The sequence below is a fragment of the Bos javanicus genome, chromosome 3 (genome assembly GCF_032452875.1).
Source record: "Bos javanicus breed banteng chromosome 3, ARS-OSU_banteng_1.0, whole genome shotgun sequence".
NCBI lineage: Eukaryota > Metazoa > Chordata > Mammalia > Artiodactyla > Bovidae > Bos > Bos javanicus.
Window position 1 is genome coordinate 107124867 of NC_083870.1, and position 24054 is coordinate 107148920.

General features: G+C 44.0%; 1 protein-coding gene across 15 annotated transcripts in view; it reads right to left on the bottom strand.

Moving 5' to 3' along the window:
- The window catches only part of MACF1 (microtubule actin crosslinking factor 1), a 340889-nt gene that overhangs the window by 283648 nt on the left and 33187 nt on the right, over nt 1-24054 (bottom strand). The window lies entirely within an intron of this gene.

Genomic DNA, 24054 nt, shown 5'->3' on the forward strand with positions numbered 1-24054 from the left:
GGTACTCTGTGAAATAAAGAGTAGGGCAGGTTATATCACAATATCTAACGTAGCACAGCTCTTTTAGACTTCGCAAACATCCTTTATCTGGAGATAGCAAGAACTTCATATACAGCTCATGAATTCAACTAATTGTTTCAGCCCCGCCAAGGAACCAAGGATGAAGAAGGCACAGTCTGCCTTCAACAAACTCATGTTCTAAAGGAGCCAATTAAATAGACAGCTGTAAAACAAGGAGATAAATACTACCACAAGGGATATATAAAGTACCATGGAAACTCAGATGAGGAGCTAAATCAAATTTTTCCTGGCTGGGGTAGAAGAAAATAAGCTTGAACACCATAAAAAGCCAGTTCATTCTAGCTGAGATGAAAGATTACTTAACAACATGAATGGGAACTGGGAAGCTGATTAAATAGAAAGAACATCCAAGGCATAGGAAACAGCATAAACAAGAGACACAACTGAGAATCACACCCATGCCAAGTCTGAACTCTACCCTGTGGAGGAACAGAAGGCAGTGAGCACTGGAGATTTTAAGAAGAGATATGGCATGATCATTGACAGAAAGCCAAAGATGATGAGGGTCTAAAACAGGGCTGTGGGTCCATCCAGGGTGAATGGAAGGGAAAGGATGCATGTTGAGCTGGAACTCAACATGAGTTGAGACCAACAGTACTTAGTGTCCAATCAGATGTGGAAATTAAAGGAAGACAAGAAACAAGCAAACCTGAATTTCCCCGCTGCAGCAAACAGGTAGAGAGTGATACTGGTATATGAGACAGGTATACAGGAGAGGGCTTTCCTGGTGGCTCAGACAGTAAAGGATCCAACAGCAACGCATGAGACATGGGTTCAGTCCCTGGGTTGGGAAGATCCCCTGGAGGAGGGCATGGCAACCCACTCCAGTATTCTTGCCTGGAGAATCTCCATGAACGGAGGAGCCTGACGGGCTACAGTCCATGGGGTCACAAAGAGTCAGACACGACTGAGCAACTAAGCACAGCACATACAGGAAGAGAAGCAGGTTTGGGAAGAGAAAAAAGGGGAATGAGGATAAGCATGGTTTTGGATATGTTATATTAGAACTTCTACAGACTCCAAAGTGGAAGAGGGCAGGAGTCATTTGATAAGACAAGTCTGGACCTTGAGGGAAAGTTCATATTCAGAGGTTTGGATTTGAGAGTCATCACTGAACAGGTAGACAATGTTGATAAATGAAATCACCAGTGTAGGTAAACTCATCCAGGGAAAGCACACAATGAAGGGGAAAGAAAGGCCGGAATATAGTGTCAAAAGCTGCAACAAGGTCAAACGTGAGAACTGAAGAGAAATACTGAGTTCTGCAAGTAGGTCATCCTAAGTGGGAGCGATTTCTGCTGGACTGGTGGGCACAAGAGCTATGTCATGGTGGGTCAAGATGACTAGAGGAATGTAAGAAAGACTATTAAAGAGGTTTAGTAGTTAAAAAATAAAAAGCAGAGTTAGATGGAATAAGTTTGTTGGAAAAAGCTTAAAAATTTTCTTTTCCTTAGGATGAAGACAACTTGAACATACTTATGAAGAGTCTCTAGAAGGGGAGAGACTTAGAATACAAACTATGCACATGCCCAGAGGCTGCCTCTGAAAAAAGGAGGAATGAGGTGAGGAAGAGACAGATAAGCTGAGAGGCAGACCTACGGAAAGCAAGAGGCTAAATGGCTTGCTGAAAGTTCACAAGGTGGGTGGAGCAGCAAGCTGGAGGAGAGTGGTGAAAGCCTGAAAGAGCTGCTGTAAGGAGAAGGAATGGGAGTCACCCAGGAGGGAACAGAGAGATTTCAGGGCAGGGTGGAGAGCCAAGCTGTGGCTGGAGCTCATAAACCTGTGACAGAGCCCATTTGCACAATGCCATGAGAACTCAGCAGCTGCCTGGGCAAGTGAACATGGGCCCGGCTGGGGGAAAGGACAGGAAACTGTGGCAGAAAGAAAGAGACCTGAGAGCCCCAGGGCAAGCGCCACGTGTAGGACAGGGAGGCAGGGCAACGACACCACCCAGGGGCTGAGAGGCCAGGAAACAAGCAGAGACAAGGTTTCCTGGGCATAAAAGGATGGGAGAAACAGAAGAAAGCAGGTTGCAACCAGACTCTGGGGTTCCTAGGAGGAGGGGGGCAACTTCAGGTCACCTCAAATACTCTTCCCCAAGAAGCTCAGCCATCAGCCAAGACCAATACTGATGCCATGCTGCCTTCCAAGCCCTGCTCTGATACGTAAACTAGTTCTTCAAATGGGGCCAGCACTTCAAAGACTGTCGGAAGGAATTCCAGTCAGAGAATGGTTAAGGTTGAGTTCTCTTAACGTCTTCCTTCCTGGACTTTAAGATTTGATCTGGATCTCTGGGTAGAACATCAGTAACTCTTCTTTTTAGTAACAGGGAGATTTGGGGAGTTGTCGTGTGTGGAGTTGCTGAAAATAAAAGTTTAAGAAACTGCCTACTTGCAATTCCCTCAGGATCCTGGAGCCAGCTAGTGTAGGACAAGAGTCACTGTCCTTCTCATCTTAGGGCCTTGGATCCTCCCCCAGTGCTAACTTACAACAGTTAAGGGTGAAACTAGAGCACAATCATCACTTTCAACAGGGAAGCAGAAGTCGGGGTCTGCTAATAAGGTAAGTGACATCCAGGACAGAGAAAAGTGAGTTCACTTCCTTTCACTGCAAAAACTGAATCTACACCCTGTCTTCCCACAAGGACAGGAAAACCTAAACAAGCTACTCACTCATTCCCTAAAGATCTGGGCTCCCATCCAGCTTATTATCGCAGCCTGTACAAAAAGAGAGAGATTCAGGTCCTCTCAGAGGGGCTACAAATGAAACAGAACATTGCCACCAGAAGGAACCGCTGGCTCAGAGCGCTGACTCACTCTAAGAGCCCCAATTTCTTTCCAAGCCTGCCCCTATCACCCCAAAGACAAAGGGTACAAAGACTATAAAAGGCAATTTCTTATATTAAAGTACATGGGTAGAAGAAATGAGAATTCAGGGTTGGCTGGCTCTCTGGATAAGCATCTGGAATCCGGCCCCCTACATCAGCCTGGTCAGCCATTCCATTTGGACCGAGGTGGGCCCCTGCTATGTGAGACCAAAAGAAAAGTTAATTCCCAATGGTGTTTGTTTAATGCAGCTCTCGTTCACCTTCACTCGGGTCACCGCCGCCTTCTGCTCACAAACACTTAATTGTCTCTGAAAAGTAGGTCACTGCCTTGTGGAACAAGCCGGAGGGGGAGCTAAGACCCAGACTCTCACTCCAACAGGCCTGGAGAGGCCCAAGCCGTGTCTAGGAGACCAGGACCAGTCAACAGTGCACTGTGCCAAGAGCGCTCCAGGTGGCAACCTGGCTACTGCCATTCCTAGGTGGTGATTCAGCAGGTTGGTGGAGCAGAAGACGCCCAGGATGTGAGGGTGAGGCTCCTGTCACGCCAAGGAATCCTTGACCCACTCTGATGGCTAATGAGGTGTCCCTGATCATCTCTGAATGGAGAGAGCAAGAGGTGGATCATGAGAATGCTGAACTCTTCCCCACTGCCCATATGGGCCCTCTGTAGAATGCCAAGCATTGCTCAACCATAAATGGAGCTGTCTGAGCTTCTCCCCACTCCTTCTCCCAAATATTTTCTTCCGGACAACCAAAAATAAACACGGCTCCTTCCTTACCCATGAGCTAGAGGCACATTCTTAGCAGTGTAAGCTGTCACCTGAGCATGCCTGACAATGAAGGGGTTAACATCTCTAAGCAGGATACATCTTGTTCCTAGGCCCAGATACTCCATCCACCCAGAACGCGAAGGTGGGTGAGACTCCCCCTCAATCCTCCTCCAACCTCTCACTGACTAATTCACTAAATATAGGCTATTGCTTCAAAGTAAAAAAGACGGGGCCCAGGGAGATGAGGCGACAGAGGGCTGGTAAGTTTGGGAAACAGTTACCAGAGGGTCAGCTGTCCAGCTGGCTCTGGAATCTGAAAACTTCCAAATCTAACAACTGCCTTTCTCAGCAAGAATCAAAAGTATGTGAATCAGCTGTGGAGGATAAAGGTTGTAGAGTCCAGTTTCAGAAGCCAGTAGCAAACCACTTCCTTAGCCATTGTTCCCAACAAACAGCAAACTGCAGCAACCTCACCTTCAGACCAGCTACCAGCTCTAAGAGAAACGGGAGGGAGTTAGTTATCTCTTTGGCGTATGGAGTGAAAGCATCTCTCTCTCAATCTCTCTCTCTGTATCTCTCTCCAACCACCTCCCCATCTCCAATTTTTCGGTTGTAAAACCAAAATCATTGACCACCCCAACTTTTCTAAATTCTGACGATGCAATTTTCACTATTTCCAAAGGTCCCATGTAGCTTTCCTCCTCCTGATCCCTCACCGCTTCTCCTGCCCTGCAACACACACACACACGTCACCTCTAAGGTACTTCAGAGTCAGAACCCCATGAGCTAACACCTAATTTCACATCACCTTTTCAAGTATGAGGTTTAAGTCTCTATGTAACTAGACTGCAAACTCTACAGAGGCAGGAACCATGTTTTATCACCACTACTGAGCTAACACTGCATGTTTATCATGAGCCAAGCACCATTCTGATAGCTCAGTTAGTAAAGAATCTGCCTGCAATGCAGGAGACCCCGGTTTGATTCGTGGGTCAGGAAGATCCACTGGAGAAGGGATAGGCTATCCACTCCAGTATCCTGGCCTGGAGAATTCCCTGGACAATAGTCCATGGGGTCACAGAGTCAGACACAACTGACCGAGTTTCACTTTTCTTTTTCCAGCACCATTCTAAGTACTTTACATGTATTCGGTCTCCAGGGGAATTCTATGATGTAGGTGCTGTCAGCACAGACACTTCACAGATGAGCTCTGAAATTCAGAGAGGTTTAGGAACTTGCTCAAGTTCATGTTCAACAGTAGAGCTGAGATTCACACCCTGGTAGCTTAACCTCAGAGTCCGTGCTCTCAAACACTATACTCTACATAAGTGGTCTCAGAACAGCACCAACTCCTGGGAATGTGTTAGAAATACAAATTCTCAAGCCAAACCCCAGACATACTGAATCAGAAGCTGGGGGTGGGGCCCAGCCATCCATGTCTTATCAAGCCCTCCGGGTGGGTGATTCTGATGGCGGCTCAAGTTTGAGAACCCCTGCTCAACTCATAAGTTGTGCTGCTTCTGCTTTTCTTTATTTGAGCCACACCCGAGACAGAAAGGAGTCCAGGAGGAACTTAAGTGTAAAAATATCCTAAACAACTGATTGTGGCCTGATGGTTAAGAGTGCGTGCAGATTCTAGGGCCAACTGCTTGTCAGTGTAAAGCCCAGCTCTGCTGCTTACCACCTGTGTGACCCTGGGCATGTCACTTAGCCTTCCTGTTGCTCAGTTTCATCAAATGGAAAATGGGAATTACAGTACCCACATCATTTAGTTGTGAGGATTAAATGACTTGGTATCATGCAAAGCATTTATAAAGTGTGTGGCCCTTGATCGGTGTCATATAAGCTCTTACTACGGAGAAGGCGATGGCACCCCACTCCAGTACTTTTGCCTGGAAAACCCCATGGGCAGAGGAGCCTGGTAGGCTGCAGTCCATGGAGTCGCTCAGAGTCGGACACGACTGAGCGACTTCACTTTCACTTTTCACTTTCATGCATTGGAGAAGGAAATGGCAATCCACTCCAGTGTTCTTGCCTGGAGAATCCCAGGAACGGGGGAGCCTGGTGGGCTGCCGTCTATGGGGTCGAACAGAGGTGAACACAACTGAGGTGACTTAGCAGTAGCAGCAAGCTCTTACTAACTGTAGTTCTTGATCCATTTTACAATTAAATTCAACAAACATTTGTTAGACATCTATGTACCAGGCTTCTCTGGTGGCTCAAATGGTAAAGAGTCTGCCTGCAATGCAGGATACCTGGGTTCCATCCCTGGGTCAGGAAGGTCCCCTGGAGAAGGAAATGGCAACCCACTCCAGTATTCTTACATGGAAAAATCCCAAGGATGGAGGAGCCTGGCGGGCTACACCCCATGGGGTGGCAAATAGTCGGATACGACTGAGCAACTAACACACATATGCACCAGGCACTGTGCCACGGACACGCATCCATCAACATCTCCCCAACTCATCCTCAGCCCTTCAGGTGTCTCTCAATGCCTTATTAACTGCAGTGCTCTGTGCTATGGGATACTAGGGCCACAAAGAACAAGGCATTAGCCCTTCCTTTAAGGACAAAGCATGCCTCAGACATGACGTTGACACGAGTACCTGCAACACACAGCAGCGAGTGATAAGAATCAGAAGACAGCATTCTTCCATGGAAAGAACACTGGGTTTGAGGTCGCAAAAAGGACACTGGGTTTGAGGTCACAAGATTTAGACTGGGTTCCAGCTGTGTAAGTCACTTTACCTTCTTGAGCCTTAGGCTATCAAGCAGAATAATAACCTGTGAGGCACAAAAGAGGTAATACATATGAAAGCATTCTGTAAACTGGGCAAACTCTGAGAGATGGTAAGACAGAGAAGCCTGGTACGCTGCAGTCCGCAGGGTCACAAAAAGTCAGCCACAACTTGGCAACTGAACAACTATTACTATTACTTTTAAGTGAACTTCTTTCAGTAATGTTATGTAAGTTTAGAAAGATGATATGACTTGTAACTGAAGGGACCAGGAAATGCTGCACCCAAAAAAATGACATATGAGATGGACGTGAAAGGATAAGACATAGAAATTAAAGAAAAATCCAAGTAGAGGAAAGAGCATAAGCAAACACACAAGAATACAGGGCTTATAAGGGGGCAGTGGGGAGGGGGACTAGTTCATTCCAGTTGTAAAGAATAATGAATGGGGTGGTTGTTGTTTTTGTTTAGTCACTAAGTCATGTCCAACCCTTTGCGACCCCATGGGCTGTAGCTGGCCAGGCTCCTCTGTCCAAGGGATTCTCCAGACAAGAATATTGTAGTGGGTTGCCATTTCCTTCTCCAGGGGATCTTCCCAACCCAGGGATCGAATCCACGTCTCCTGCTTGGCAGGTGGATTCTTTACCACTAAGTCATCTGGGAAGCACTAAAGAATAATGGGAGATGGCATTAAAAAGGCAGGTAAAGGGCAAACAGGGGGGAAAATATCTATTCACTTTTTCCCCATAAGCATCTTTGGTACTTCAACTAGTAAATGATGAAACAGTGGGTTAAAATTAATTTCAGGATTTCTTAACATCTGTGAGTCTGAAGTATTCAGCATGCCTTCTGCTCCATTTTCAGGGGTTAAGAGCCAGCTATATCATACGTATGGAAAATAGAATAACTATAGATATGTAGTCTGTGCAGGGGCCACTTTGAAAACGATACTTTTATTCTCCATCAGAGCTGCTCCTCAGGAGTCCAGGAGAGAGAGAGCTCACAAAGACTGGGCCTTTTGGCCCATCACTATTCAACTAAGCCCAATCTTTGTTCACCTAACACCAACTACAAAATGAAGTAGAAAGGGTTCAACTCTCTTAACCATTTTTCACGTGTTTTTTGGTACCTCTACTTAAATACAATATGCAGTTCATTTGTTTTGGTGTTTTGTTTTCACTCATTATTTTTGTGCAAGAAGGTAAACATATAATCTAGAGTAGCACAAATTTGTTGATACAGAAATTGAGGTTTTCAATAGATTGTTTCAGAGAAATTTTTAAAGCTTTATATGTTGTTATGGTTGAATGAAATAATGTAATTTAAATCTAGTAACTCTTGCTTGTCAAAGAACATCTGAGAGAAAATAAATTTAACAAACTTTGAAGAAAAGTCCATTTTTAGTTGACAAGGGGTGAATATAACTTGTTGATCATGCCAAATATCTCTGTCTCTAAAATTCAATTGTCAGTTTTACACAAAGAAAATTGCCTAGGGAAAAAATATTAACTTTCCAAAGAACCAATTATCAAAAATCAAACTGAACACTCTTGTGTTTGTCTCTCCTCCACTGTCATACAAGTGCCCCCTACTGTCGTTCATATTTAATCTATGTTTTTCTGAAATAGCTCTTCTCAGATTTCTTTTTTTTTAGATCCTTTCCTGTGGCAGCCTTCACAAAGCACGAACATAATTCTTTCATATGTACTTACACAACTAGAACGGAATACTAAATATGATCTCACTAACTTAACATAGAATTCACTCACTCATATTATATTGACAACATAAAATCATCCTGAATATCTTAGAAAGATAACCAGAAGATAGACAACGAAGGTATGGAACAGGAGATATGCAGGTAGACCAATGTGGGTGGAGGAGTGCACTGAAGGGGTGTGTCCCTGTATCCTTGACACAATGGGGCAAAAAACCCCCAATGACAATGCAGTCCCCTTAAGCACAGAGGGGACTTGGGGGAAATCAGTACAAATCACCCTTTAGCCCCTTCAGACAAACAGGAGAGTCCACACAGAGGGATCCAGGAGTTTAGAGTAGCTGCTTCTCCTTCTCAACCTCCACTTCTATGTCCAACAGAAGTGGAGGATGCAGAAGCCGAGCGTGTGGGCTTTTCCAGGTCTAACTCAGGCCTGAAGATGGGACAACGAAGTCAGAGCTGCAGAGTACTCTCTGCAGAATTTTGGAAGAAACTGCAAGAGGCTATCTAAGCTGTCAAGACCATCCTGCTAAGGTTCTTAGTGCTTTAATCCCCGTGGAGACCTCTTCCATCATCCTGGGATCCCCCTGTTACCAATCCACACACCATGGTGGTGGGCTGGGCCGGGGCGAAGCTGGAGGAAAGCACACAGCTTCTATACTGTGCCAACTGCCAATGACAGGATATGTGCGTACGTATGCATGTGCATATACATGAACACACATACACATGTACACACACGTGTGTGTATATAGCCTACAAATCCTACAAGCCAGGCTGGCACACAACTGGCTATCTACTGTACGGCTGTACAACAATTCCCCCTCAGGCCCTGACCTGTGTAAAACAAACTAAGAGTCTAGACACATCACAACAGCAAGAGTCCCATTCACAGTAACAGCAGAAGAGGGCAGAAGGAAAGGCAAGGTTGATAAGCTACAGCTACTGTTAAGCAGTCCATCCCTGGAGAAGGGTCTAATCCTTGCCTGGGCTAAGAAGCAACACTTTTCCCCACTAGAGTTCTGCCAGGCCTGGACCCTCTATATGGACTCCCATCAGAATGGGCACCATCATTTGCTAGACTCCTATCAAAACAGGTCCTGCAACCAAAACCCAGAGAGATGAAGTCAACACACAATGGTCTTGTCCCTCACTTCACCCTCTTCCTCCCAGCTTTGAGAGCTCTAGATAAGGAATCAACTGAACAATACTGCTACTGAAACTAATCATATTTTAGCAACCTAAGTGTCCATCAATGGAAGAATGAATAAACAAAATGTGGTACATACAAAGAAATACTATTCAGCCTTAAAAAGGAATAAAATTAAGACACATACTACAATATGGATAAACTTTAAAGACATTATACTAAGTGAAATAAGCCAATCGCAAAAGTATAGATCTTGTAGGAGTCTACTTACATGAAGTACCTAGAACAGTCAAACTTAACAGAGACAGAAAACAGAATGGTAGCTGCCAGGAGCTGGGGAGGGGAGAATGTGAATTACTGTTTAATGGGTATGAAATATAAGTTTGAGAAGTTCTGGAGATGGACAGTGGTAATGGTAACACAGCAGTGTGACTGTACTTAACACCACTGAACTGTACGCATAAAATGGTTAAAATGGTAACTTTTATGCATATTTTACATTATAAATCACATTTTACAAGACTCTTATTAATAAAAAGAAACTACAATTACATACCCACTATGCATCAAGCAGCATGCTTTCTATATATTAATTCTTTTAACCTTTACAGAAACAGTACAAGATACATGAGGACTTAGGAAAATCACACGTATTGGTTAAGTGACTGGCCAAGGTCACAGAGCTTATAAGTACCAGAACCAGGATTTCAACGTTTACACCCTTTCCACTGTAAAATGCTGCTCTTCACCCTAGAGGGGAGATTTATCTGATACTATAAAATACCACAAACCAGAAAGCCCCTGGAGCAAGAAGGCACAGAGGTAAAGGAAGAATTCAAAGTTGAGAGTTCAAGTCAAGGCAGGCACACTAATTCCACTTCTAAGGCTGTTCTTCCTCTAATGACCTTCAGGAACCTGAAACACACCAATTACCTGGTCATATAAACCCTGCCGAACTAGGAACAGCTGTGTTACCCACAAAACTCAAAAATGACATTCCTTGTAACCTATCAAGCAATGTTTTATTTTGTAAGAACTTTTAAGGACTTCTCCAAGGTCAAGGAAAAAAAAAAAATGCAAAAGTTAGTGTGTCACAAAATTAAACTCCAGGTTACCCCAAACGCTAAGAAAAAGTCCTCAAGAAGCGAAGGGGCTCACAACTTCCTCCCCGCTCCTCCCTTTTCTGTCTTCTGCTCTCGCTCCAGACCCACGAGGAGCAGGCCGGTCTGCACAGGCAGGTTCGGAAACCGCTGCGCGGGCCCACAGGCAGCCCTGCTCGCTGACAGCGAGCCCCTGCGCCACCCGAGAGGAAGCTGCGGGGCTTGTTCGTGAGGGCAGGAAATCTGGACAGCCCGATTGCAGTCCCAGCCTGTGTCACTCCATCAGGGCTCAGGGGGGCATCCTGCCAGGTTCCATTCCAAGAATGGTGTCACTTCCACCAGGGACTAACAGTTGCTCCCGGGCAGCGTTCAGGCACCGAAAGGGCTGGCCAGAGGACACAGCCAGAGTGGGGTCACAGCACGCAGGCCCCGTGAGGGACCAAGCTTTTCTCGCCTTCAGGGGGTGAAGGGGCGCTACTACCACAGGTCAAGCAGACACAGCCCAGGAAGGGTTTCAAAACAATCCCTCTAGGTCCCATGTCTCTCCCAGGGGCACAAGGAAGCTGGGGTTCCTGTACATGTCTATCTCTCAAATGGAAGCTGTTCTGCTGAAAACAAAAGCAGCTTCCTTCCCCATGACCCAACCGATTTATAGCCAGCAAGTGTCTCCCGGTACTCAGAAAATATGCGATCGAACAGGAAATGAAAAAATATCCATTTCTTCCCAAAGGAAGGGGGAGGAATCACATCCCTATAGAGACAGGAAATCAGCTGACCAGAATCCCAGCCATGTCAGGGAAATGACTGTCCCCTTCTTCAACGCAGGAGTTATGAAAGCCGAGTTCCTCTCAAGCTTCAGTCACTACTGAGAGAACTTCCAAGCCAGGGCTGTTTTCTTACAGCTCTTTACTAGTTTAGATAGTTACCAGATAAAAGGGGAAAATGAAAGCCCCTTATGCCCTAATGCAGGGGTCCCCAACCTCTGGGACTCAGACCTGTCAGATCAGCAGCGGCCTAAGATTAGAAATAACGCACACAACAAATGTAACGTACTTGAATCATCCTAAAACCATCCCCCCACCCCTGGTTATGTGGAAAAATTGTCTTCCACAAAATTGGTACCTGGTGCCAAAAAGGCTAGGGATCACTGCCCTAAAGCCAACCAAAAGCACAACTCCACAAACTTCCTCCTTTTTCCTCATGTAGCAAAGAGCCAAAAAGGAATGTTCGCACAATACTCAGAGAAACCACAAGGGACATTTTAGGTACAGGTGACCCCGATATTTAAAGTCTGCATCCACCCAATCTGAGGTTGTGGCTGAGTGTGGGACACAAACCAGAGAAGAGGCTGAGACTTCTTGTTTGCCAACAGCACCATTATTATAACAGCTTTATGTTTCCACAATGCTGCTTAGCAGGGTCTCAATGCCTTCTTTTCCACCCACAATCTAACCCTGACACCCCCCTTTTCCATTTGAGAGGGACAAGCATGTATCTTTAGTCCCTGCCACAAAGAAGGTCAGTGATTAGAAGCCTTATCCAAGGTCATTAGCTAGTCAGATGGAACTAACATTCAACTTTTAAATGCTTTGTCACATGAAGGAAGACTGCAAAACAACTGCTTCTCAAGTAATTCTTAGGCAACGAAAATTCCCTGTATCCTATCCACAAAAACTCCTTTATCTCGCTCTCTCCTATCTCCATTTTCTACTAATGTTTCCCAACTCAACATGCCAGGCATGTCTGCTGGCATGCAGTGCATTTAAAGCTTCTCTCCATTATTCAACCTAACATACATTTATAAACACTGACTTCGAGCTGGGCGCTGTGCTAAACTTTGAGGACTAAAAGATGGATGAGATGCTGTCTCAGTTCTCAGGATGCACAGTCTCATTGGACACAGAAAGACAAACATGTAACTGTTATTCAGAGGAATCAGTGACATCAAAAAGGAAGAATATATGCTTAGGATGCTTCAGTTCTCGCGCCACAGCATCTAGGGAGAACTGGTATGTCCAGTGAAAGGAAGCTTTCTCTCAAGGAACCTCTGAAAATATTTTTACTTTCCTCATTCCCGACTTGACACCTCCAAATGGTGCTCCCCCAAACGCCAAGGCTGCAAACTGGTATGGCATGTAAAAACAAGAACATTACCACAATGGGAGAGAATTCTTGAGTCAGCTCTCAGAGGAAGCCCTGCAGAACCGCACCCAGGAAACCACCTGAACAATGAAATGAGTGTACTAACTCTTCCCCACTGTCCATCACTCCCACAGCCAGAGAATGGGACACCCAGGAGACTTTACCCGAAGGGAGAGAAAGGAAACCCACACTACTCCTGTGGACAAAAACTCTCCCCACCGAAACAGTCACAGTTAACATCACAATGTTTGATGATTTAAAAGTCATTTAGAGGGGATATATGTATACATAAAGCTGATTCATTCTGTTGTACAGCAGAAACTGACACAACATTGTAAAGCAATTATAGTCTAAAAAAAAAAAAAGTCATTTAGTATTGTTATCCCCTCCAGATTAGTCTGCAGCTAAATCAGTCCACAAACAGTAGCAAGACATCTAGCCTAAAACAATGTACTTTAAAAATGTGTTTTTAAAACCAAAGCCCCATCATTTTAAATGTATTAGGGTCTTAGCTATATTTATACTCTATACTCTGTTCAAAGCACCATTAATTTTCATCTTCTGAAAACGACAAACCACTGATGGAAATAAAATCAAGTCCGAGAGTGACCTTTTCCCTCTCAGGGCAGCTACCAAACCCTCAGCACAAGACTTCTTCTAGGTCCATATTACTCACAAAAAAAAGAAGAATGAAGTAACGCTTTCTATCAGCAAAACAATAGATTCTCCTATTAGGAGACCCCAACGTGCCTAAATCAAGTAATCAAAACATTCTGCCCTCTACATTACAGAAGGGTTTAAACTATCACACTTCAAGAAAATCAGAGATACCAAAGGAACATTTCATGAAAAGAAGAGCTCGATAAAGGACAGAAATGGTATGGACCTAACAGAAGCAGAAGATATTAAGAAGAGATGGCAAGAATACACAGAAGAACTGTACAAAAAAGATCTTCATGACCCAGATAATCACGATGGTGTGATCACTGACCTAGAGACAGACATCCTGGAATGTGAAATCAAGTGGGCCTTAGAAAGCATCACTACGAACAAAGCTAGTGGAGGTGATGGAATTTCAGTTGAGCTATTCCAAATCCTGAAAGATGATGCTGTGAAAGTGCTGCACTCAATATGCCAGCAAATTTGGAGAACTCAGCAGTGGCCACAGGACTGGAAAAGGTCAGTTTTCATTCCAATCCCAAAGAAAGGCAATGCCAAAGAATGCTCAAACTACCGCACAACTGCACTCATCTCACACGCTAGTAAAGTAATGCTCAAAATTCTCCAAGCCAGGCTTCAGCAATATGTGAACCGTGAACTTCCAGATGTTCAAGCTGGTTTTAGAAAAGGCAGAGGAACCAGAGATCAAATTGCCAACATCCGCTGGATCATGGAAAAAGCAAGAGAGTTCCAGAAAACTATCTATTTCTGCTTTATTGACTATACCAAAGCCTTTGACTGTGTGGATCACAAGAAACTGTGGAAAATTCTGAAAGAGATAGGAATACCAGACCACCTGATCTGCCTCTTGAGAAATTTGTATTCAGGTCAGGAAGCAACAGTTAGAACTGGACATGGAACAACAGGCTGGTTCCAAATAGGAAAAGGAGTACGTCAAGGCTGTATATTGTCACCCTGCTTATTTAACTTCTATGCAGAGTACATCATGAGAAACGCTGGACTGGAAGAAACACAAGCTGGAATCAAGACTGCCGGGAGAAATATCAATAACCTCAGATATGCAGATGACACCACCCTTATGGCAGAAAGTGAAGAGGAACTAAAAAGTCTCTTGATGAAAGTGAAAGTGGAAAAAGCCAAAAAGTTGGCTTAAAGCTCAACATTTAGAAAACGAATATCATGGCATCCGGTCCCACCACTTCATGGGAAATAGATGGGTTTGGAAACAGTGTCAGACTTTATTTTTCTGGGCTCCAAAATCACTGCAGATGGTGACTGCAGCCATGAAATTAAAAGACGCTTACTCCTTGGAAGGAAAGTTATGACCAACCTAGATAGCATATTCAAAAGCAGAGACATTACTTTGCCAACAAAGGTCCATCTAGTCAAGGCTATGGTTTTTCCTGTGGTCACGTATGGATGTGAGAGTTGGACTGTGAAGAAGGCTGAGTGCCGAAGAATTGATGCTTTTGAACTGTGGTGTTGGAGAAGACTCTTGAGAGTCCCTTGGACTGCAAGGAGATCCAACCAGTCCATTCTGAAGGAGATCAGCCCTGGGATTTCTTTGGAAGGAATGATGCTAAAGCTGAAACTCCAGTACTTTGGCCACCTCATGCGAAGAGTTGACTCATTGGAAAAGACTCTGATGCTGGGAGGGATTGGGGGCAGGAGGAGAAGGGGACGACAGAGGATGAGATGGCTGGATGGCATCACTGACTCGATGGACTGAGTCTGAGTGAACTCCGGGAGTTGGTGATGGACAGGGAGGCCTGGTGTGCTGCGATTCATGGGGTCGCAAAGAGTCAGACACGACTGATCCGATCTGATCTGATTTCCTTTCCTCTACCTTCCTATCCTTTGGGGAGGCCAGAGGAGTGGAGACTAGACGGATCACATTCGAGGCCTGGGCACCTAGCAGCAGTGTCCACTGCATATGTGGGCCTCAGAGATGAGTCTGATGACCAATCTAGTGTGTGTGTGCTAGGAGGGCATCTGTGAAGGAAGGAAGAAAGAAAGATGGGCAAAAAAGGAAGTAGTAGGGGTAGAAATAAAAGGTTTCCTACTACTCTAGTAGAAATCCCTACAAGAAGACTCAAGCATATCCTGGCAACCGCTCAGGTCTACGGCTGGGAAAGCAAATGAAAGGTACATCCCCACCCCTGAGACCACTCTGGCTATCCTGCACCTCCCTTGGATTTCCTAATTCTAAACTAAGCCTTTTCCCCAGACTCATTCTAATGAGAAAGCAAGTAGCTGCATGGTACAGGTTTATGGCAAAGAAAATGAATGGCAATTAATAACTGGTTTGTACCAGAGAAGCTGGTTTACTTGATCCGCCTCCTGGTTCCAAGGAGTTTCTCTCTGCATTACGCCATCCTTCTAGTTATGTGTTTAATAAAGTCATACCCTCATATCTAATAATGTAGCAACCTCCCTTCCATCCCCTTATCAGCCCTCCTCCTACACTTACTATCTTTTCCCCAACCTGGAATCTGAATCCCATTCATTAGAGGAGGAAGCATAACCTGCTGTGCAAGTGTTTCGTCTGCTGACACTCCTCAGTAGCACACGCCCCTCGTGATAGGCAGCCAAGATGATGTCATCAGTTGAATGCTCCCTGGGGTTCCGGCTTTGAACACCTGATCTTTAACAGAGTGTGAAGTACTAAGAAAATCCAATCACACTGACATTTGATGAATACCTGCTGAATGCAGGGCACTGAGCCAGACAAAATGACAGAAGGAAGAATCATAATCTGTGAGCTCCAGAAGCACAATCTAATTGGGCAAATCCATGGGAAGCTAAATACCAAAAGATAAAATACAAGTGATGACATACAGCATGACATGGTCAACTGGCCAATGAGTGATAGAAATTAATGCTATGAGTTCAGAAGGCGACCGAGTTAGCACAGGTCAGTGTGGTTTCCAAAGGGGTACTGGGAAAAGGGAGCACTCAAGCTGGGCTCTCAGGTAGGATTTCAAGAGATGGGGACAGCCCTGACAGAAAAGGGGACGGCGCTAGCAGAGGCACAAGTCCTAAATACCAAACGAAGCCCCAGAGTAAGCCGGACAGATGGCAACAAAAATAAAGAGGCAATACAAACAAAGAGGCTGTATTACCCAGCAGGCCACACTACAGACTATCAGTACAGGGACTTTTTCAAGCAAAAGGAAAATTATCCCAAATGGAAGACTGGACATGCTAGGAGAAAGGAAAAGCAACTTTTAAAAAATGATAAATATTTGGTAAATCCAGATGAATATTGTCTTGGGACTTCGCTGGCAGTTCAGGAGTTAAGACTTTGCCTTCCAATGCAAGGGGTGTGGGTTCAATCCCTGGTCAGGGAGGTACAATCCCATGTGCCTGGCACCCAAAACAACGAAACATAAAACAGAAGCAACACTGTAACAAATTCAATAAAGACTTTAAAAATGATCCACATAAATACATGAATATTGTCTACACAAAGCAAAAATCATAATGGGTTTTTATTTACTCAATAAACACAACAAAAATACACTAAAACATTTGCATTAAAAATAAACGCTATGATAAAAATAAGTAATATATGTGTGCATCGAATATTAAAGCAGAGAAAAGAGAGTGGCTAATTCACTCACTCAAAAGAACTCAAAAAGTCATCAATAAGAACATAAGATTGGGAATGAGTAAGGAAGGGTAAGTTTTTCAAAAGAATAGATTTAGGAGGACTCTGCAGACAGACGCAAAAATGCGAGCCAGACAAATGAACTAGAAATGATTTGGAGTGTGAGTAAACGACATGCAGAGGTGCCTGAGTAGAGCAAAGGATGACAGCAAAGGGTCTAAAACAAGAGTCACAGCACAGAGCCAAAATGAGGAGAGACTGTGTCTTCTACTAAGAAATTTTGGCCTTATGCTAAACTGACTTAGAATCTACAGCCTCTCTCTCCTACAAAGCCCTTGCCAATGAAAGACTGCTTTCTAGAGGGCACAGAGGTAAATGTCACCTTTAGTAAATAAATAAAATAGATTAGGCTTTGAGACAAGACGAGATATGACCCACATGAAGAAGTAAAGGAGGAAGAGGGGCAGTTCCAAAGTAAGTTTGCTTTTTTAATTTTTTGGATTAGTCGCTAAGTCGTGTCCTACTCTTTTGCCACCCCATGGACTGTAACCCACCAGGCTCCTTTGTGCATGGGATTTCCCAGGCAAGAATACTGGAGTGGGTTGCCATTTCCTTCTCCCAGGGATCTTCCCCACCCAGGGATCAAATTTACAACTCCTGCATTGGTAGGCAGATCCTTTACCACTGAGCCACCACAGAAGCCCAGAGTAAGCCTGGCAATAAAAGAGAATGAAATCATGTCATTGTGGCAACATGGACTAACCTAGAGATTATCATTCTAAGTGAAGTCAGAAAGAGAAAGACAAATACCATACAATATTACCTAAATGCGTAATCTAGAATACGATACAAATAAACTTATTTACTAAACAGGAGCAGACTCACAGACATAGAATACAAACTTACGGTTACCAAAGGGGAAAGCAGAGTGGGAGAGGGATAAATGAGGAGTTTGTGATTAGCAGATACCAACTGGGTGTGTGCTTAGTTGCTCAGCTGTGTCCAACTCTTTGCGACCCCATGGCCTGTAGCCCGCTAGGCTCCTCTGCCCATGGGATTCTCCAGGCAAGAACGCTAGAGTGGGTTGCCATGCCCTCCTCCAGGGGATCTTCCCAACCCAGGGATCAAACCTGGGTTTCCCACATTGCAGGCAGATTTTTTACCATCTGAGCCACCAGGGAAGCCCGGATACAAACTACCATACATAAAACAGGTAAACAACAAGGTCCTATTCTGTAGCACAGGGAACTACATTCAATATCCTACGACAGACCATAATGGAAAACAATATAAAAAAGAATAGACATGTATGTATATATATAAATAACTAAATCACTTGTATACCAGAAATTAACACAACACTATAACTCAACTATCCTTCAATTAAAAAAACAAACAAACAAACAAACAGTAAACCTGGCAAGGAAAAAGCAGAAAGAATACAAACTAAACTTAAAAGACCCTTTACCCTGACCAGTGAGACTGGAGAGAGAAAGACTTGAAAACATTCACCTTTTAATTTGTAGTGCTTAAGTTTACAATAAGCATGTATAATTTTGTAATCATAATGAGAGTTAGATAAGCATAGGAAGCCTGTGTGTTTTCCTCTTCAGTTCTAGATCAGTATTTTTTGTTTTAAAGTAACTCACAATGTCCCACACCTGACTAGGGCCCCTTGGCAAGACTGAAACCGCTAAGTAAGAAGTGCCAACTGAGGTCACAAGTCACACTCGCTTCCCCACTCACGAACAATAAGAACTCTAAAAAATGCGTAAAAGGTCACTTTCCTGGCCCTTCAGTCACTGTACTGTCAGAAGTAGGAGTTTTTAGAAAAGAGGAGGCTCGGGCCAAGCAGTTCTATTCAAGGAAATGAAGGGAAAGTATAATGTGGTGGTTAAGAGCAGGAGTTCTGTTGCCCCACAGAGTTATATTTCTAGATGTGACCTTGGGCAAGTTATTTCACTGGCTTGAATTTCATTTTCCTCCTCTGTGGTGGTGGTTTAGTCTGTATGCCATGTCCAACTCCTGCGACCCCATGGACTGTAGCCTGCCAGGCTCCTCTGTCCATGGGATTCTCCAGACAAGAATACTGAAATGGGCTGCCATTTCCTTCTCCAGGGGATCTTCCCAACCCAGGAATCAAACCTGGGTCTCCTGCATTGCAGGCAGATTCTTTACCAACTGAGCTACAAGTGCCTACACTTTCTCCTCTGTAAAATGGTAATAATGATATCTATTTTATGAGGTTGTTATGAGAATTAAATGGGCTAGTGTATATAAAGTGCTTAACACAGTCCCTGGCACATGGTAAAAATTCAACTAATGGGAGCTATTATTATTAATCCATTCAGTTCATTAAAAAAAAAAAAAAAATATCCTACAATGCTATGTACCAGATCCATTTCCCCTCTCTTTCCTAAATGATGCCAAAAGCAAGATGTAGAATTAGCAGGACAGGGGGTGACCCTGGGTTCTTCCTGGGTCCCTACCAAAAGAATCGTAGTGAAGAGAGGGAAGATGGCAGAAAGACGGTGAAAGACTCAACATGGCTGACTTTCAAGATAGAGGAAGAGGCTGGGAGCCACAGGGAGCAGGTGGCCCTCAGAAGCCGGGGAAAAAACTTTTAAGGCTGAAAATCACTGCTCTGCTCGCATGAAAACTTCCTATTGACTTTGAGAGGTAAAGGAGGATTTCAAACCATTATCTGGCACAAAGATGGGCAGTAACCAAACAGCATGGGAGACTCCTCAGTCAGAACCCGTTCCGGTACCTGCAGACAAACATCAACTCTGCATGATCAGGTGACTCTGAAACTCTTTCAAACTGATATATACACATTACCATATATAAAATAGCTAGCTAGTGGGAACCTTCTATAAAGCACAGGAAGCTCAGCTCAGTGCTCTGTGATGAATTAGGTGGACTGGGGTGGAGGGAGGTCCCAGAGGGAGGAGATGTGTATGTATGCACATTTATAAAGTTTAAAAAAAAAATGTTAGTAATAAATTCTCAGAGACAAGCAGAAGTTAATTTCATACATTCTTCTCTCCAGGTTAGAAGTAGCTAAACAAACTGTTGTTTGAATTGTGTCCCCCAAAAGATGTTTAAGTCCTAACTCACAGCACCTGTGAATGTGACTTTATTCGGAAACACGGGCTTTACAAATGATTAAATTAAGATGAGATCCTCAGGGTGAACTCTAACCCAATATAAGACTGGTTTTCTTATAAAAAGACAGACACATACGAATGGTGTAAAAGCACAGAGAGACAAGCCACCTGCAAGCCAAGGAATGCCTGAGGCTGCTAGAAGCTGGGCAAAAGGCCTGGAAGATCCTCCCTCACAGGCCTCCGAAGCAGTCAATCCTGCGGACACACCCTGATTTCCGATATCTAGCTTCCAGAACTGTAAGACAGTAAATTTTTGTTGTTTAACACATTATTGACTGGGGAATTTTTGCAGAAAACTAATGCCGGTGGCCAGCAATTTGTTATGTAAGTGAATACTGAAACATCTCTGGCCAATAATGTTTGGGTAACAAAGGATGTATTAATACATCTCTGGTCAATAATGCGTTAAGCCATTCAGTTTGTGGTACTTAGCTATGGCAGCCCCGGGAAAGCAGTACACCATTTTTTTTAATTGGCATTTATCCTACTTTAATGGGGCTTCCCTGGTGGCTCAGTGGTAAAGAATCCACCTGCCAATGCAGGAGATATGGGTTAGATCCCTGGGTGGGGAAGATCCCCGGAGAAGGAAATGGCAGCTCACTCTAGTATTCTTGCCTAGGAAATACCATGGACAGAGGAGCCTGGTGGGCTACGGTCCATGGGGTCGCAAGAGAGTCAGACATGACTTAGTGACTAAACAAGAATAACTGCTGATAAACTACATATTTTTTAAGCAAATTTTAATTTAAAATCAAAGGTGGATTACTTAAAAATGACAGGACCTGGCTATTTATACACTTTTTTCCCCCAACAATGAAAATACCACTATGGGAAAAAGACACTAGGCCCAATATAGATTCTTACTCCTTTTGAACCTAGTGATCCAGGACTAGGTTTTGAATCTGCTTCCTTAACCATCCCCGGATGTAAAGAAAGAAGGAAAGCAAACTCTTGCACATTATCCACTGTGTGCCTCATGGATATTTGGTGCTAATACACATTATCTTATTCAAATTTCATAAATCCCTGCATGGTATGAACTATCTCCCCATTACTAGTGAGGAAATAAATGTTTAGAAAGGTTAAGGAAGTTACCCAACATCATACAGCCAGAAAGTGGCTGAGCCAAGATTCCAACCCCTTGTTTTTAACTAAACCAACCTGCTTCAGCAAGTACTTTTGAACCAATTAACAATCTTTTATTAATTTCAAGCACTGTATGTTGAGTGAATTAATAAAGAGACTTTATAAATCCCATCTATTTCTCCCATTTTTACATAAGGAAACTGGCCCAAAGAAGTAAATTGACTTGACCAGAATCACAAATTAGTTAGTATCAGAATTAGGTACCCAACCCGTCTCCTGATTTCCATTACATCCCATAAATTTGAGGACAACAGCAATACATGAAAACAGAGAGCACGGATGCTAGAAACTGACTGTTGCTGCTGCTGCTAAGTCGCTTCAGTCGTGTCCGACTCTGTGCGACCCCAGAGACGGCAGCCCACCAGGCTTTCCCGTCCCTAGGATTCTCCAGGCAAGAACACTGGAGTGGGTTGCCATTTCCTTCTCCAATGCATGAAAGTGAAAAATGAAAGGGAAGTCGCTCAGTCGTGTCCGATTCTAGCAACCCCATGGACTGCAGCCCACCAGGCTCCTCTGTCCATGGGATTTTCTAGGCAAAAGTACTGGAGTGGGGTGCCACCTCAGTTCAAACCTTGGCTCTGCAATTTACCAACTGTGTGATTTGGGCAAGTCACTTTACCTCTCTGTTTGGTTTCCTTACCTGAAAATGGAGATCCTGTCTTACATCACTACTCTAAGGACTGAATGAATAAAGACACACATAAATTTTTGTGCCTGGAATATTAATACGTGTTATATTTGTTAACTGCTTCTGCTCCAACTATTATTAAATAATGCTAAGTAAAACATCAAAGAGGATACATATACTGACTGTAGTTTTATTAAACTGCAGACAAATGCACTCATTGAGAGATAGAGAGGGAAACGAGAAATAGGCTCTTTGTTCCTGTAAATTTGCCTAATTCAGTTATTAGCAATAACATTTATTTTTTACTCTGTACCAGGCTCAGTATTTGATATGTTACAGACAATACTAAATTTCATTAAATCTAAGACACCATCAACTGCAGAAAGAATCAGTATTTCATTTACTCTCCCCAGCAGCCCATTGAAGTAGAGAGTTCCCTTATTCTGCAGATAAGAAGCTGAGACATAGAGAGGTTAAAGAATTCATCCAAGGTCACACAGCTATTCAATGGCCAAACCAGGTCTCAATCCCAGATCTATCAGACTCCAAAATCCCTTACACTGAACTGCTTTATTACCAACTTGGTGCTGTTCAAATTTTTCATGGAATCACCTGGGAATCTCGCTAAAATAAAAACTGATTTATAGGTGGGGGTGGAGCCTAACACTGTGCATTTCTAACCAGCTCCCAGGTGCTGTGGATGCTGCTAGCCCTGGATCACCAAGTCTCTAACTATTCTGCTTCCATTACAATTCTTCCTCCTCCTGGGTCTCCATTCCCAGCTGGGCAATCAGCTAATGAAAAGGACTTTAACTCCCAAAAGACAGAGGAACCTCCTAATTAAGTCTTTGTTTCTCTGCCACCTTCCCTGCTCCTTCCTCTCCCCTCCTGGGCCCCACTCTCTTTTCTAAGGCAGGCTACACAAAGCTACGGAGAGGAAGCTAATAGGGAGTTCAAAATGAATGGCTGGGGAACCTAAGGGGATTTCTAACAAAAACAATGTTAACCTTATGCTTGGATGATCTGGGGTGACAAGGTACCACCTCAAAGTCCACATGTGACTCTGAAAGGTGAGTGAAAGCTCCTGGACTAAACTGGAAACTAAGGATTATTTACTCCCATCATTTCTCCAAAGATAATGGGTGTGACCTCTCCCCACCCCCACTCTCAGTTTAGGTCTCTGAGCAACACAGGTAATTACGGTCTGCCTACTTACTACAGAAACAGCTAGCTTCAATCAGGTGCAGTCCTCTCTCCTGCTCTACCTGGCCTACATTTTTTAGGTATTGTCTTTGTTTGTGCTCTTTGTGCTTATGAACACTACCAAACACATTCAGAAGTGCCGCACTGGCCTGAGCCTTTCTATAGTGGTCCTGGGTGCCTAGGTTAGAAAACAAGTCCGAAATTCAGTTCTGTGTGATGTAATTGAATGGCGGGCTAGCATTGCCCAGAGCATGGGATTGTTTTTTGACTCAAGAGCTCCACAGACCCCTCTCTGTCACCACGATCCCTCCCTCTATTCCATGGGGTTGGCTTATGGAAAACAATTCTGAATACTCATTGGAAGGACTGATGCTGAAGTTGAAACTCCAGTACTTTGGCACCTGATGTGAAGAACTGACTCACTGGAAAAGACCCTGATGCTGGGAAAGATTGAAAGCAGGAGGAGAAGGGGATGACAGGATGAGATGGTTGGATGGTATCACCGTCTGGATGGACATGAGTTTGAGCAAGCTCCAGGAGTTGGTTGATGGACAGGGAAGCCTGGAGTGCTGCAGGCCATGGGATTGCAGAGTCAGACGTGACTGAGCGACTGAACTGAACTAAACTGAAACAATCCTGAATATTCAATGGAAAGACTGATGCTGAAGCTCCAGTACTTTGGCCACTTGATGTACAGAGCCAATTCACTGGAAAAGACCCTGATGCTATGAAAGATTGAGGGCAGAAGGAGAAGGGGTGGCAGAGAATGAGATGGGTAAATACCATCACCAATTCACTGGACATGAATCTGAGCAAACTCTGGGAGATGGCGAAGGACTGGGGAACCTGGTGTGCTGTAGTCCATGGGGTCCCAAAGAGTCAGCACAGAATAAGGACTGAACAACAGCAATAAACAGTACTGCAACTCTATTTGAGCAAATCAAATCAGACCATTTTCAAGAGCAGTCTGACTTGAAAATCTTAAGTTGCTTTAAAGCAACTTAGACTACAAAATCAAAATTTAAGGTAAGAGGGCCTCCTGCCCAGTGGAGTTCACCAGGCCTGAGTACAAAAACCTAGTTCAGCTGCTT